The sequence below is a fragment of the Prionailurus viverrinus genome, chromosome A1, assembly GCF_022837055.1.
Source record: "Prionailurus viverrinus isolate Anna chromosome A1, UM_Priviv_1.0, whole genome shotgun sequence".
NCBI lineage: Eukaryota > Metazoa > Chordata > Mammalia > Carnivora > Felidae > Prionailurus > Prionailurus viverrinus.
The window spans coordinates 183671158-183687172 of record NC_062561.1 but is presented as its reverse complement, the minus strand read 5'-3'; the positions used below and the strand labels follow the sequence as shown (position 1 = coordinate 183687172).

General features: G+C 36.2%; 1 long non-coding RNA gene across 1 annotated transcript; it reads right to left on the bottom strand.

Annotated features, from left to right (window-relative positions):
- Nucleotides 1–1888: 1888 nt before the first annotated feature.
- LOC125173173 (uncharacterized) lies at nt 1889–14383 on the bottom strand. The gene is made up of 4 exons (XR_007154945.1): nt 14314–14383; nt 8866–9030; nt 4092–4160; nt 1889–1993 (listed from the first exon to the last, which is right to left on the bottom strand). It is a non-coding gene; the product is annotated as an uncharacterized LOC125173173 (long non-coding RNA).
- Nucleotides 14384–16015: the final 1632 nt, after the last annotated feature.

Here is a 16015-nt window from a genome sequence, read left to right as displayed (position 1 = left end):
GAGGATTACGAAATTAGCCACACAAACAAAATTGTATCCCAGTAGAAGACTGGGCTTGTCATTAGAGGAAGCACCAGAGAGAATTTGGATATCAGAAAATGAAACATGAAGTAAATGTGACTGGCCTTGAACAGTAAAAACTGAAAGATATTTATAAAAAATAGAAAGGTAGTAAATCTAGAAAATTAAACCAGGGAAAATAAAGATTTCCTTTTACTTCGTACCAAAAGCATTATCTTGTATATGTTTCTCTTAAAGCTTCTTAAGCTTATGGAATGAGTGATGCAGAAGAGTGCAGGAGGAATTATACCAGTGTTTCAGTCTTTGAGAGACAGAAATGGATTGTTCACATCCAGGCTCTGTACTCCTTGCAGGTACTGTGTTCGGTATGCTGCATCCTTCCTTGAGTCTGCCCAAGAGCATCTGTATAGCTGTGTCAATGGCTGGGTCCAAACGAGGATCAGAGAGCAAAGCTGAGACATAAACTTGTACATAAACAAAACACTTCATATTCTACCTAAAGATAAAAGTAATGGGGAAAAATGTCCAATGAAGTAGCTATCCTTGTACAATAGCTGAACATTTCCCTGCAACTTTTCTGTGTTTTTCAAACAATTTTCTTTATTTTCCCTTACATGAAATGACATACACTTGCAATTTCTCACCCCTTGGCCCAAATTGTGGGTCATTTTCTAGTCTCTCAGGCATTTACTGTTTTATATACATATAAATATGTGTACACTTATGTATACACACAGACAGGAGAAAAATATGAACATTATCTTAACAAAATGTACTTTATACCAAGTTTAACAGAAGGAACAATGTGTATGATCTTAAAAATGAATTTTGATAAGTATAAAAACAGGATCAATAACTTTCACAAGAGAAAGAGTTCCTCAGTTTCCCATCCTTGTCCATCAAAGGTAGAGTTGCTGTAAAATAGAATTAGATTTATCAAAATATGGTGAATGTAAGACCATAGTATCCCATCACTTTCCTTACTTCTCAGGGCAAGAATACATTAAATCTGTTCTTGTATTCCTAGTAGAAAGGCAGATACAAATTTAAGGGCTAGAATTCATAGGATCATTTTTTTTAAAGCTGTGAAAAATACACAGATACATACATACATACATACATAAAGAGGCACCTGAGTGGCTCAGTCAGTTAAGTGTCCAACTCTTGGTTTCAGCTCAGGTCGTGATTTCACAGCTTCCTGGGTTCAAGCCCCTCATCAGGCTCTATGCTGGCAGTGTGGGGCCTACCTGAGATTTTCTCTCTCCTCTCTCTCTGCCCCTCCCCCACTCACACTGTCTCTGTCTCTCTTAAAATAAAAAAAAACCTTAAAAAAATAAATAATAAAAAACTATCATATTTGTTTCTGAAAAATCTGATTATGATTGTAGAAATCCAAGGCATACTAGGAAGCAGAATGAATCTTCTGACTTGACTGCTTTTCCATTATTATGTAGAAATAATTCACACACTTCCTGTCTCTGTTTCTCTTTGCATACATAAACCATGGGAATTTTAGCATATTGGGATATACCTAATGTAGACTGGTCCATGAGCTAAAAAGCTCAATTGGAAATTACTACCACCTGCCCAAATCATTCACATGACATAGGGAAGATGTTTGGCCTTGACCTTATGAAATGGATACTGCCTTTCATATCCTACTTTCATGCATGCATCTACTTATTCTTTCAAATCTGTGCTTATTTAGTGAGTATTTTACAGGCCAGATGTTCAGATACATACCAAAGATTAGGAGATTGATGGGGCAAGGGCACAACTGTTGAGAAACTCATAGTCTAAAGAAGATACCCCTATAAACAAGTATTAAATGATGAAAAAATATCAAAACAAAGTAACAGACCACTATGGAAGCTGGAAGAAAGCAATCAGCTTTGTCACTAGTAGTCCAGAAAGGCTCCACAGAGCAGGTGTACTTGTGCTGGATCTTGAAGTATAAGCAGAAGTCTGCCTCCTACAGAGAAAAATGGAAGATGTACCAAGGAAAAAGGACCTTTGCAAATTCACTGAGACATTCCCCACATGATGCCTGCTGATGGTAACCTGTAATTGAGATATGATTTAAAACACAGTCATGGGGAGTTATTTTAGTAGAAACTGTCTCCTCCTATCTGTACCCTAAATAAGGCTATGAAATAAGTCAAGTAGAATAGAACAGAACCTGAACTGGATATAAAAAAATTTCCCTACTAATAAACCTTTCTTTCAGAAAAGTGGTCATTCTTATCTTGGTTGAGTTCATTGTGTAATAATGTTTATAAAATTTGTTACAATTGACACAGGTAATGATATCTTGAAGCATGTGTAAGTAGGTGGTATTTGCATATTTGCCAGTTTTGCTTTGAACTGTATCTCGTGTCATTGTATAGTTTGTGGATTAGGGAGGGAAATGGAAAGGAACACACTCTTTCTTGCCCTTAAACAAGGCATTTATTTCATTGGAGATATTGTTTATGGGAGCTTCCTAAGTAGTCTTCAAGAACTCATTTATATTCCAATTGAGAATTCAAGTTCTCATTTATAGTAAAAGATCCCCTTAAAATTCTCCGTATTCTCTGTCATATTGTTATGTTTCCACTAAAAAAAGTAGAGGGTTATAGCCATGATTTTGTCTGTTATCTTGTCCAGTTCCTAGGAGAAAGATGGGAATTGCCTGTGTGTCTCCCTTCTTCACCTACTTGCATTTATTGTCTTGGTTGGCCAAAGAAGAAAGGTATTAGGCTATATATTTTTAAGGGGCAAGAAGAAATGACCCTGGACTTCATTGGGCCTTTTTTGCTAGTTAATTTTGCCTTCCTGATTAAATACTGTCCTCTTACCTAGATTTACAATAAGCACATTTCCTTCTTTTTAATCTTATCTTCCTATACCTGTATAGTGTATTTACCCAGTATTTAAAATTTCCCTTTTCATTTTAATATGTAACATTTGCCCGGTTAAATTGTGAAACCTCTCTTTTAACCAGAGTTCCAGACCTGGCCTTACCTGGTCAACTCTGTCTCTTTGACACTTGGGACCAAGCAGGTCAATTCAAGAGCACTGAAACTTCAACTGTCTACCATTTCTTCACAGTCTTAATTGGATATCTTAATTCACAGTCAGACATGTGATTCCACTAATTACCAGCTATATGACCTTGATCAAGATCATCATGGCAGGAGTCCATTATGGAAGTCTACTGTTTATATCTTGCCATCTAATCAATCCTTATCCCCCACAACCCTTACCTTTCTTACCTTCGCCCCGAGAGATATTGCTTTTCTTGTGTGGACCTCTAAAACATAGCATAGTTCATTCTGATAGTCTTCACACAAAATTTAGCCCTCCAGCCTCAAAATCAACCTCTTTTTCCCTGTCTCTCTTGTTCTTTCTGCCTCCCTCCATCCATCCGTTTCTACTTTTTTTTTACACATGTAGAATTTTAAATTATGGTGTTTGTTCATATTTAATAATTTACTATGTACACATCCAAATTTGGGTTTCTATTTTCTTGAGAAATTTTTCTAAAAGAGTTTTGTTTATACAAGTTTGATACAGTTCCTACTACTCTTTTCTCCTAACACCTAGATGCTATTTTTCAGCTTACTTATGCTATTGTTTTCTCTTATGTTTGTCCATCTTCATTCACTCTGCTGCCTGCTTGATCTCTGAAGAGATTTGTGTTTATGACCCCTGGCATAGATTTATTTATAGCCACAAGCAAGATAGGATTTATTTCTAGAAAATTGAGGGCAAATAGTTAAGTAATCTTCCCAAAGTCATGTTACTCAAAGCCCAGTCTTTTAATTCAATTCAGTATCTTTCTCTTCCACAGTGTTTCCCATTCTTCAGTGTGTCTCAGAGATACCTGGAGATCTTGGTAAACAGATAGTTAGCCCCTACCCCAGAGTTGTTTGTTTGTCTGTTTTCTATTTACCAGGTCTGGATTGGAGCCAACAAATTTGTATTTCTAGCAAGTACCTAGTTGATGCTGGTGGGGGACCACACCTTGAGAACCATTATGCTTTGCCATTATCTTTTTTTAATATCTTCCCCAAGTCCTTTCAGCTTACCTTTAAAATGAGATGAAGAGTATTTACTCTGTCTTCCTCTCAAGTCTCAAGATTGCTGTTTCAAATCATCTGCAACGACAACAACAACAACAAAATACAGCTACAAAATAAATATAAACCTTGTCTCCTTCACTAGCGCATAAGCTCCATGAAAGCTGGAGCAATCTTGTTCATTTCACTATCTCTAGTTTTTTGATAAATAGTAAGTGCTTTATAATTTTTTGAATAAATTAGTAAATAACAGGTAAAACCCAGGGCTTGATTAAAATTAAACAAACAAACAAAAAAAAAAAAAACAAATAGAGACCTGGTCCCTACCAATCAATGACTATTTAAATTCAAGAAAATAATTCCTAAGGAATATCTATGCTTCTCTGATTTATTTGGTAGCTTAGTCATGCTTGTGTTAATGCAAAAGGAAGCAGTGTATCATTTGCTGATAGCACTTGTTGTAATAGTTTCTCTTCTGGGTAGTAAGAGTTTCTACATAAACATTCAAAGGATTGTAATCACTATCCAGAGACCGAATCCTCTGCCCTGACAGTTGGAAAATGACTCTACGCACTGACAGCCCCACAGGATGGGAAACGCAATAGCTCTGCTACTACTGTGTAATGTTGCTAAGCTTAATTGACTGCACCCATAAGTAGTGGGAGAAAGTGAGAGTGTGTAATCTATACTACTCTTAAATTATCATGTGGTACGAACTTGTAGGCTTCCTGGAGAATCTCTTGGAGGTTAAGCCATGAGGTATTTGGATTTTAGATTTCCCTGTCCATTCTCAGTTTTACTCACTTGTTCTTTTTTTTTTTTTCCTTAAGTCTCATGCTGTTACTTTCTCAAATGTACTTTGCTTTTGCTTTCTTTTCCTTTGTATCTTTCCACAGAGCCACTCTTATTCCTCTTTTCTCACCTCTCCTTCTTACTGAATACTCTGATCAGCATTCAAACATGAATAATTAAGACACCACTCCTGTCTTTTCATTCCTCTCCAGATACTGTTTGTTCTAATCTGCCATGAAGCTTTTAAAAAAGGTTGTCTATAAAGGCTGTCACACTTTTACTGTCATAATTACCTTACTACTCTTGTCTTATTTTATACCCATGACTCACAAACAGCCTTGCTAAGGACATCAATAATATCCATGTTCGGAATCGAAAGAACACTTCTCAGTCCCCACCTTACTTAACCACTCACTACATTTCACACAATTGATGTGCTTCCTTCTTGAAGGTTCTTTTCTTTTGGCTTCCATATACTACTGACACTCTGTGGCTTTGTGCCTTCCTCCCTGAACACTCCTTTTCAGTCTCCTTTACAAGGTACTGTCTTTGTCTCACTCCTAAACATTAAAGTTCTACTCTTCTTCCTCTACTGTCTTTCCCTGAGTGATCTTACACACACATCATTCAAATGCTAATATTCACTACTTCCTATCATGCATCCATGCCTCTCATCTAACAGATAGGTTTATGGATTCATTGTCTTCTGGGGAACTCTACTTAAATAGCTCTCAGGTATCTCTAACTTGAAATGTCCAAAATTCTACTCCTGAATTCTCACCTTCTCACTTCAACACCTGATGTTTTCTCTCTCTCATCTGCTATAACTGACCCACAAATTCATGCCAACATCTATCTCCACCCTATCCATGCATCCTCAGCTACACTGTTCATTCTCTTGTCTGATTCATCATCATTGTTGTCTCTGAAACTTTACCCCTTTTAGTCAACTTCCTGAAATGCTGTTCCCCCCACTCTTTATTACAGAGAATTCCTATTTATCTGCAGGTCTTTTTTTTTTAAGTTTGTTTATTTATTTGAGAGAGACAGAGAGAGAGAAAGAGAGAGACACACAGAGAGAAAGAGGTAGCATGAGTGGGGGAGGGGCACAGAGAGGGACAGAGAGAATCCCAAGCAGACTCTTCACTGTCAGGACAGGGCTCAACTTGGGGCTCTAACTCACAAACAGAAAGATCATGACCTGAGCCAAAACCGAGAGTCAGACACTTAACGGACTGAGACACCCAGGTGCCCCTGATCTACCACTCTTAATTTAAATAAGTAATTAAATGACTCAAGCAGTTACCTTGAGTCATAATTCTGCTTTTATATGAATGTTATTTCATGTTACCTCCTTAATATACTGTAAGCCTTATGAATGCAGTATCCTTGATAGTGTTCCTTTCTTTTTTAAATGATTATATCACCAGGGTGTAGCTCAGAGCCTAATACATATTAGGCCCTTAGTAAATATCTGTTGAATAAAAGGTATTCCTTACAAGTTTTCTTCTTACTAGACATTTTTCTAGTTTCCATCTCCTTTTGCTACTTCTCTCAGATTGATTCCTAACTCTGTCCTTTTGTCTCTTTATCCTTTCCTTCTTTGTTCCTTTATTTTTTACTTCTCTTCATTCCTTCATGGAAAACATGGACTTGCCAGTTAAAACTAAAAATCCCTACCTACTTATAAAGTTTATTCTTATTTGAGTGAGACAACTAGTTTAATTCAGATAAAGAAACATATACCCAATAGCAGATTTTCATTTCCTTTCTCTCTCTCTCTCTCTCTCTCTCTCTCTCTCTGTCACTCAGTCTCAAATTTGGCTTTGTACCTAGACATTTTGGAAGAGAGATAGTGTGTGGATGAGCAAGATAAATGATTCTGTCTTAAAATACCCAGGACTAACTCTCTATATTGATTCATTCAATCTTTCCTTTATTCATTCATTTAATCATTTATTCATTTAACTAACTTATTGTGTATTTTGGACTTTTATAGTCTGAACCTCAGACCCCCCATTTACTTGCTGAGTTGCTGTGACAAATAAATTAATCATTTCTCAGTTTCTTTATCTCCTGAAATGGGTAAAAACAGTAACTAATTTATATAATGAGTTATTACATGCAGAAGTGACTAACACATAATGAACTCCATACAATTATTAGCTAGCATTATTTTAAACATCATCATTAATTAATCATTACTTTTTTGGATATTGTATTACATAATGTTGAACAAAATACAGTGTATGTCTTCACATAGTTTACATTCAAGTACAGGGAAAACTGTGACTAAATTTGGCCCACTCACCAGTTTTGTACATCATGTTTTATTGGAGACGTGCCTGGGTGGCTCAATAGGTTGAGGGTCTGGCTCTTGATTACAGCTCTGGTCATGGTCTCACCATTTGTGAGATCAAGCCCCATGTAGGGCTCTGTGCTGACAGCATGAGCCTGCTTGGGATTCTCTCTCTCTTCCTCTTTCTCTCTCCCTTCCCTGCTGGTGTGCACACACATTCTCTCTCTCAAAAATAAATACATAAGCATTAATAAAGTTTTATTGGAATATAGCTAGCTCATTTCTTTATAATTTGTCTAAAGTTGCTTCATGCTGCAACAGCGACACTGAATAGTTGTTAAAGAGATCATATGCCCTAGAAAGCAGAATATATTTACTGTTATACTCCTCAAGGCAAGTTTGCTGACCCCTGTTCTGTTGCAGGTAGACATACTATCTATTTATTCAGGTGATAGCCTAGGTTATAGGAAATCCATTGGAATCAGGGAAACTTGGATTAGTATTCCAATTTTCCCATTCTACCACTGTCTTGCGTGGTTTTAGCATGCCACTTATCTTTCCTGTGCATCAGTTTCCTTGATTCCAAAATGGGCCCAATGCCTATCCTGATGTGTTCTTACAGGGTTCAATAATAAAATGTATATACATGTTTGCAATTGTTGGTGCTCCATAAAAACTTGTTATGCTTTCCTTTTGGAGAATAAAGATATTATCTTATATTGGTATTATACATATTAACACTTATTACAACTTTACAACTACATAAAACCATTTTATATCAGGAGTCAAAATAATCATAGTCTGTAATAAAATAAAGTCCAGTAGGAGAAAAATAGATTTTAATTGCAGTAAATGCAAATAAAGGACATGTTAAACTCCACTTTCCATTTTAGTGCTTTTTCTATCTTAACCATCTTCGTCTTGGTTTAAATTTGTCATATTTAAGTTATAGGTTTAAACCTTTTATTTATTTTTTTTTAATTTTTTTTTTAACGTTTATTTATTTTTGAGAGAGAGAGAGAGAGAGAGAGAGAGAGAGAGACAGAGCATGAACGGGGGAGGAGCAGAGAGAGAGGGAGACACAGAATCGGAAGCAGGCTCCAGGCTCTGAGCCATCAGCCCAGAGCCCAACGCGGGGCTCAAACTCATGGACCGCGAGATCGTGACCCGAGCTGAAGTCGGACGCTTAACCGACTGCGCCACCCAGGAGCCCCTAGGTTTAAACCTTTTAGATGCTAATGATTGTTCTTTGCTAATTAGGTTTCCAAGGTGCTTCTAGTGCAAAAACCAACTGAAAATACTATGTAAACGAAATTACTGAGAAAGTGGAATAATCTTGTCTGTGAGAGGGAAATAATTTGTTTTTTTAAGGTGCCTCTTTAATAATAGCTTAAAACAATAAATCTATGAAGGTTTGTTTTTTCACAGTAGTTAACCAGTCAGTAACGTTGCCTACAAAATTCCAATTTAAAAAATGACCTTTTAAAGATGGCATATGAAATTAAATTTTAATGAGTGATAATAAATGGTGGTACTTTTCACAGGAGGAAACACAATGCTTGCCTGGAGCCCTTGCTACATGTCATCCACTTTAGTGCTCTGTTATTGTATCTTCCCTTTCATTATTTTCAAGGGAAGATGACGGGACAGCACACTTTGAAGAACCGAAAACAGTTTTAATATTGTGCTTACCAAAGGCGATCTTCGTCACTGGCTAATTAGGCAGATGGCTCTCCATTGCTTCAGTGATGATTCTTTTGTACAATGCTGTTCCGTCCCTCCACAATGACAGTATAAGGTGTTTAAGCATTTCTGTGATTATGTGGCCTGATTGAAAAATAAATCTTCATGATTGGGCTACAAAAAAAAAAAAAAGCGTTTCACTTTACCAGATGGGGACTCCACTACAGTTCTGTAGCAAACACAGAAAGATCTTGACAATTGACTTGAATCTAGGAAGAGAAAAACTTAAGGACAAGAGGGTCCCTGCAAAAGGCTTGATGGCTTTCTTAACAAAATAGGAACAATCACCAATGCTTCATAGGCCAATATAAGCAGTCTTTTATTAATCCTCTGGGCCACTTGAGTTCATCGTGCCATTTACTCAATGAGAACAATTTATCATTAATGGGCAATAATCATGGCAAACATAATTATTAATTTATTGTTTCTAGCTTAAATTTTAAAATATTGTGAAGCTTTCTGCTTTTTATGATGGTGCTTTCTCTACCCTTTTTGCCCTGAGGATCCTATTAGCAGAGAGCCGAGCAATTCGGTTTCATCCCCAATAAATTATGCCTTCATTCTTAAAATACAAGTACTGAAGGACTGTAAAGATTAGAAATCTGTTTGAAGCTCCCATCACTTGAAGTTTTTTTCCTTGATGTATAGAGCTTCTGGTGTTAATGTAAAACAACACATCTTTCTAAAAGTTCAGAGCCAAGTCACCTTAAAAGAACCCCGGCCAGAGTGGTGGGGGAAGTACAAAATGAAATCCATTACCATGGAGGGTAGAGATGTTCGCTTCCTCAGAGCCTGTCTCTAAGATGGGCTGCTGGTGTATTACAGAGTGGGGAGGTGACCATGCTTGTCACCCACCATTTCAAAATGATTAGAAAACTGAAATTCCCAAGAAACAGGAGGTGAATTCTCACTTTCCTCAATGAGGATCTGGACTGTTGGCACCACTCAGGTAACAGGCTGCTGTAAATGAAAACCTTAAAAAAATAAAATATTTTGTGTAAATGCATTTTCGTCCTAGGTATAGTTGTTGGTGTGGGTTTCATTACTTTTCCCTGTCACCATATGATAGAAGGACGTGGTTGTGCCAACTTCTTATTATACTATTTTATTGCCAGTTGTGCCCAATGGCTCAAGAGCTAGTGTGTCTATGCCAGCCATAACTTGGTATTCCAACAACAGTGGGGACCCATGGGGGTGCTCAACTTTGGCTTAAATAAAATTGAAATTAGAAAAAGAGGTGACTCTCCAGTTTTTAACAAATGTTGATCTTTACTTGTTTCTCAGGCTTATATCAAACTGCACTAGGTAGCAATCATTTTTTCTGCTTAATTTTGATATTTAAAATTAATACAAGCCATTTATCAAATATAAAAGCTTAAATTTTGAAAATTAACTTTTCACCATCTGAGCATTTATGCATTATTTCTCTTTCGTATCCACCTCATCCCTTAATTTTGAAAAGTGAAAATATATAGTTAACGTGTGAAATTCTCATAATCTCATTTTTCTTAATGCATATTGAATTTGACTGCCTGATTGTTTCTTCTAAATTAATGCAGACATATTCAGAGATGAGATAATTACAAAACTAAGCATAAATGGGAGAGGAGTGTTGACCTAAGTAAATAACAGGAAAGGGACAAATTGTTCATGTATTCTCTTTCCAATGTAGTTAAAGAATTTTTTTTTAATTCCAAAGTGAAGTGTAGATCAGCGAGCTACATTTAACTAAAAAGTTTAAAGACAGATGAATTCTGAAAGAAAAAGGGAGCAATCTGGGTTTCCTGAACAGATGTGTACTGATGTACTTTGGCTTATAACAAGTAAAGTGGATAGTTAATGATAGAAAATGTTAAAACAATTTTCACAAGCAACTTTAGAAGTGATAGATGAGCTTATGATATAGATTGTGGTGATGACTTCACAGGTACACACTTCTCTTCAAACTCATCAAGTTGTACACATTAAACAAATACAGCATTTTGTATGTCAATCATACCTCAATAAGGTTTTTTTATATAAAAACAGTTTCATCAACTTGTCAAAAATAAAAAAGCAAAGCTTCCTTTCAGTAGTTAATTTCTGAATTATATTCTGGATTAAATTATATAACTACTAGGCACACTAACGGTAAGTGCTTCTTGCCTTTTTTTTATTTTTTTCTTTAGAAATGAGTGCATGAAGGCAGAAATTACTGGAAGGGAGGTCAGGGTAAGTCATATCATATTTATGTCTTACTTTTGAAGTGTACAGAATGCATTGTGTAAAACTTGTTCAGGAACTCTCGGGGGCTTGTGTCTCAGATAAATTAGACAAATTGAGTTTTTCAGGGGAAATGAAATGTTTGCTATAGCTATGCTACACAGAAATATGCCACTTATCCCTGACATTTTGAGACCCTGCTTTCTGCATGCCAGCCATCTTACTGTTCCACATTGTTAAGTGTATCGTGGCCAAAGTGGCAAAAGAATCTCTGGATGAATTCCCATTTTAGAATTGTGAGTCTCATCTCTCTGTGTAGCTTCTTTGTTTTGTTTTGTTCTCTGTTAGTCTGGTATGGCATAGATAGTGCTTAAAATCGCAGGGCAGTACTAAGCTAGGCTTCCAAATGTGACCCATGTTGAAGTCCAAGTGCAGAAGGTCACAGACTGGAGTTGATTATAACATAATCATGTTTCTGTTAGTATCTGTTTAGTCTTTTTAGTACCACTTAGTTGTTTTTCTATGAAGTTTAAATGTATTTGACTTTATGAAAGGATAAAGCATCTGTTGTATTATAAATAATCATGTAAAATTGAAAGCCATGGACTTCTTACCAATGACTTATATGATTTACTTCACTTCTAGTGTGTAATAGATAGATCTGCAAAAAATCATTTTCTTCAAGTAGAGAATTAGAACAAAATGTCTTGAGAAATTTCCTGAAGTTATTCAGAATGTAAATGAGTAACAAAGTCAGAACAAATAGCCTTTTCATGTATAATAAATAACAATAAAACCAAGATCTGCTTTGAAAGGAAAGAGGAAGAGAAGAGAAAAAGGAAGAAAGAAATGGAAAAAAAAGAGAAAGCAGGGGAGAGAAAGGGCAGGGAAGGGAAGAAAGGAGAGAGGGAGGGAAGGAAGAAAAGTACGGTTGTATTGTAGATTAATTTTTCCTAGTTGTATATTCAGAAGTCTAAATCTGATAATGGTACTCATTTATCTTTGATTGTCAGTGCCTTGTTAAATCTTGCCAATTCAATATTCAGCAGAACACTAAAGGTTTGGGGATAATGGGAGTTGTGCAAAGGGTGGAATTCTGAGCCTTCCTTCATTTTCAGATAATTCAGTTCCACATGGGCTTTGCATATTGTGATTTTCTATAAAAATGTGTTTTAAGAAAGAACTTATATGGCAGTATGCTGATATCAGTTAAATCTAGCTGGTGGGGACCTGAGTGTCTATAACATTGATTATTTTTCTTTTCTCTGTTTTTGAGATGTTTTTAAATTAAACATTAACAATTCAAAACATTATTTTTTGAAATATCTGCACATGTTCAAAAAATGTCTTTGAACTTTATTGCTCTGTCATGTCACCAGCATGTTAACTGAGACTGAATGAAACTTTAGGTCAACACTTTAACCAAGTAGATTGCTTTCCTTATAATGAGAAGTCTTAGTGTATGTCACAGAGATGGGAAAGTGTTGATATTATAGTTTCCCTCTTGCACCAGCTAATAGAGGTTGGCTGTCTGTTTGTCCTGGACATCTCCTAATTTATTCTCCACTCTTATTTCAAGTGAATAGAATTTTTAGATGGAAGTGAGCAGTCAGAAAAGGACTACATTTCCAAGGCACGTTTACCCATGTGACTGAGCTTAAGCCAGTGGTCTGTATTTGGAATGTCGAGTGATAGCTTATGGAATTCTTCCTCAAGAGATGGCTGCTTCATTATTTTGCCCTTGGCGAGAAGAAAGTTCTAGGTCCAATGTAGAGAATACCACACTGTCTCTGACATTGTCAAGTTTCTTCCCATTGCTTCATGAAATGTGGATGTGATATTTGGAATTCAGTCTTGGACTGTTAAATGTGAGCCATCCATTTGGGAGGGGATAGATGAATATTTGGGTTTGTATTTTTATAAGCTGAAAAAGAACTAACATCACCAGTATTAATTGGTTTCATAAAGGAGCGAGATTTCAGTGAATATGTATGCAGGGTTTGCAAACTGGTAGCCCTCACATCAATGTGACTCAAAGACATTATTGGATAAAAAGGGTGTAGATATTTTACCTAAATATTTAGAATTGGATCTTCTCTTGAAAAACAAAAGGTAACTCTAGGAACACTGAGCCCATGTTCTCACATGGCCCACATACTGTGAAACTAAAGAGCCGCAGAAACATCAGAGTTGGAAACAGCAGAGTCCCCTCAGTCCCTATCATCCCCTTATATCTCCTCCATACCTCATTTCACTCAATCCACTGAGCCCTGCAAGTAAGGAATTGTACACCATAGGTCAGATGCCAGGTGGACTTCTTGGAAATGCATGCTTTACACTGCATGCCAGAAAGAAGTGATATGACCCTAACTGCAATTCCACATTCTCCGAAATACCAAATTCCTCAATGTAATGTCTGCAAATCTCCAAGATCAAGGTTTTCAGGATATGTCTTCATTCGGTCTCTCTTCTTTACCATGTTGACACAGACATGAAACTCATTTCCACAAATCAGCCCACTCATACAAGCACAGTCATCTTTAGAACAGTGTTGCTAATAAGAGAAGTATCACATTAGGTCCTACATAACAAAATATTATTATGTTAGACTTTAAAGTTCTCCAAAAACTTTTTTTGTTGCCCTAAAGGGCTTCATGGTTGGCATCCTTGCCATAAAAGTTCAGTATTCTCCCCTGTCTTCTCTCTCTCTATGCTCCTCTTTTCTCTTCCTTTCACTCTCTTATGTGCCTTCTTCCTCTTAAAAAAAAAAGTGCATATAGACACACACACACACACACACACACACACACACACACACTTTTCTTCAGGCCTTTCAACCATATGGAGTGGTTTTTCCTTCCTCTCACCATCAGCCCTAGGGTTCTCAGAGTTTCATATTCTATTTCCAAATATCAAGTTTGCTGTGATTGTTATCATTCTGTGCATTTATTCATGTTCTCCAAGCAAAATGAGGCCTTCTCTGATGAATACTGGAAGCAGCTCTTAAGATGATACATGTGTTTTTCTCTCTCTCTCTCTTTACCCCATAAAACACAAAGCCATAGCTTGCCTTTACTATGTGACAGTTCTACTTACAGATTATGTATGTCAACAGCCACCATCATGTGTGGTGAAATTTGAAGAAAGTTTCGAATCCCTGCTAAGGGGACCCACACAGGAGAAACCTCAACTTACACACTAAGGAGAGTCAGAAAAGTCATGGCCACATACAGGGAGCCACGGGTGGTTGTTCTCTTTTCCCTTTGGTGTTTCTGTAAAGGAAAATCACAAAACATCTGAAGAAGACATAGATCCTAGAAGCATGCTATGTAGGAGAGAATTTGAAACATGAGGAATACAGAAATGAATGTTAGACTTGAATATTTCAACTTGTGACATTTTGCAGATAAATTTTTTTAATTCTGTATTTGTAGCAATGATTGTGACTTCTTAATATGCATCACTAAAAAATGTTCATTTTTTTACCAGCAATGAAGGCAGCCTTTGTATATAATGATATCTATGTGTAGGCCAGGGGTTTTATACTGGTGGATTTTGGAAAGACCATTTGTCTGATTTAGCTAAAAGCAACTGGACTCTGTCTTTCTGAAACCTAGCATAATGTGAGGAATGCCAATTTAAGCCCATTTCATTCTCCACAGTGTTCTTCTAGGAGCTAAGATAATGAAATATGTTCCATTTGAGCCTCCCTACAGAACAAAACAATCTAGCCAGATTGTAAATTAAGTAATGTATTATAAATTATGTAGCATGCAATGCCAAAATGAGGCATGGCCACCACACATAATTAACCTGGAGTAAACACTAAGTGCATCGACAATCTCAATTCAGAAACTTTAGGGGCCAGAGATGAGAGGAAGAGGTTTTTTTTTTTAAGTATATTTTTATAGTTCAAATTCATGTGTTTAACCTGAAAATTTGCATCCTATTGTCTAAAGACAATTAATAGTTTACTAGAATATAAATTTCCTGGTGTTTTAATCTATCTTCTGAATTTCATAGCAGTTTTATAAAATACCTAATTAGTATATATCATAGGTTTTTTTTAGTATGCCCCCCAAATAGCAACTGAAGACAGAGCCCATCCTACAAATCTATCAATCTCATAGCAAATTTGAGAGGATAACTAAGACTTCAGAAGTTATGGCATACATCATAGCTCATGTTGATGTTTTCTTTCCTTTCCTGCCTCCTACCTTTGTTTCTACTTTCCTTCCTCCTGCCTTTCAAAATTCCATGATTAATTCTCACTCTGTCTTTAAAAACAAAAACAAAAACTTGCTGCTGTGTACTGGATTTTTTTTTATATTCTTTCATCAAAAGATAATTTTTCATCTCCTGTAGACATTTTTGCTTTGCCAAAATGACTTTTTGCTAGGTTGTGGGCACAAGTAGTGTGTTGTTATTTCACACTTAGCTGAAATGAATACATTGCTGACTTGTGGTAAAATTAGAAATTGTGTTCAACCATCAAAATTTCTGGTATTGCTTCTAGCACTAAACATCTTGCAAAAACTTGTTTGCCCTGTTATCACTTTCCTATAACAAAATGAATGTAAACTAGTGTCTGAAAGGTTCCTTAATAATTGATGTGTTTGATTAGTTCACCTGGATTCATTGCCCCATCTTTTGAATTTCTATTACCATAAGGATAACTCTCACATGTTTCATTTAAAAAATGCATAATTGTGTTGCCCCCAAATTATAACAACTCTATGCCCAATGACAGTTATTTAGTTGATCCCTCTACTTTTTCTTAGTATTATTCTATAAGTAATTCAGTAGACTTCCCCCCATTGTTGACTTTCATGTTATTTTTTAATTTATTTTGTATATATTGAATAAATATTGGTAAGAGAGGCAGATTGTAATTTCT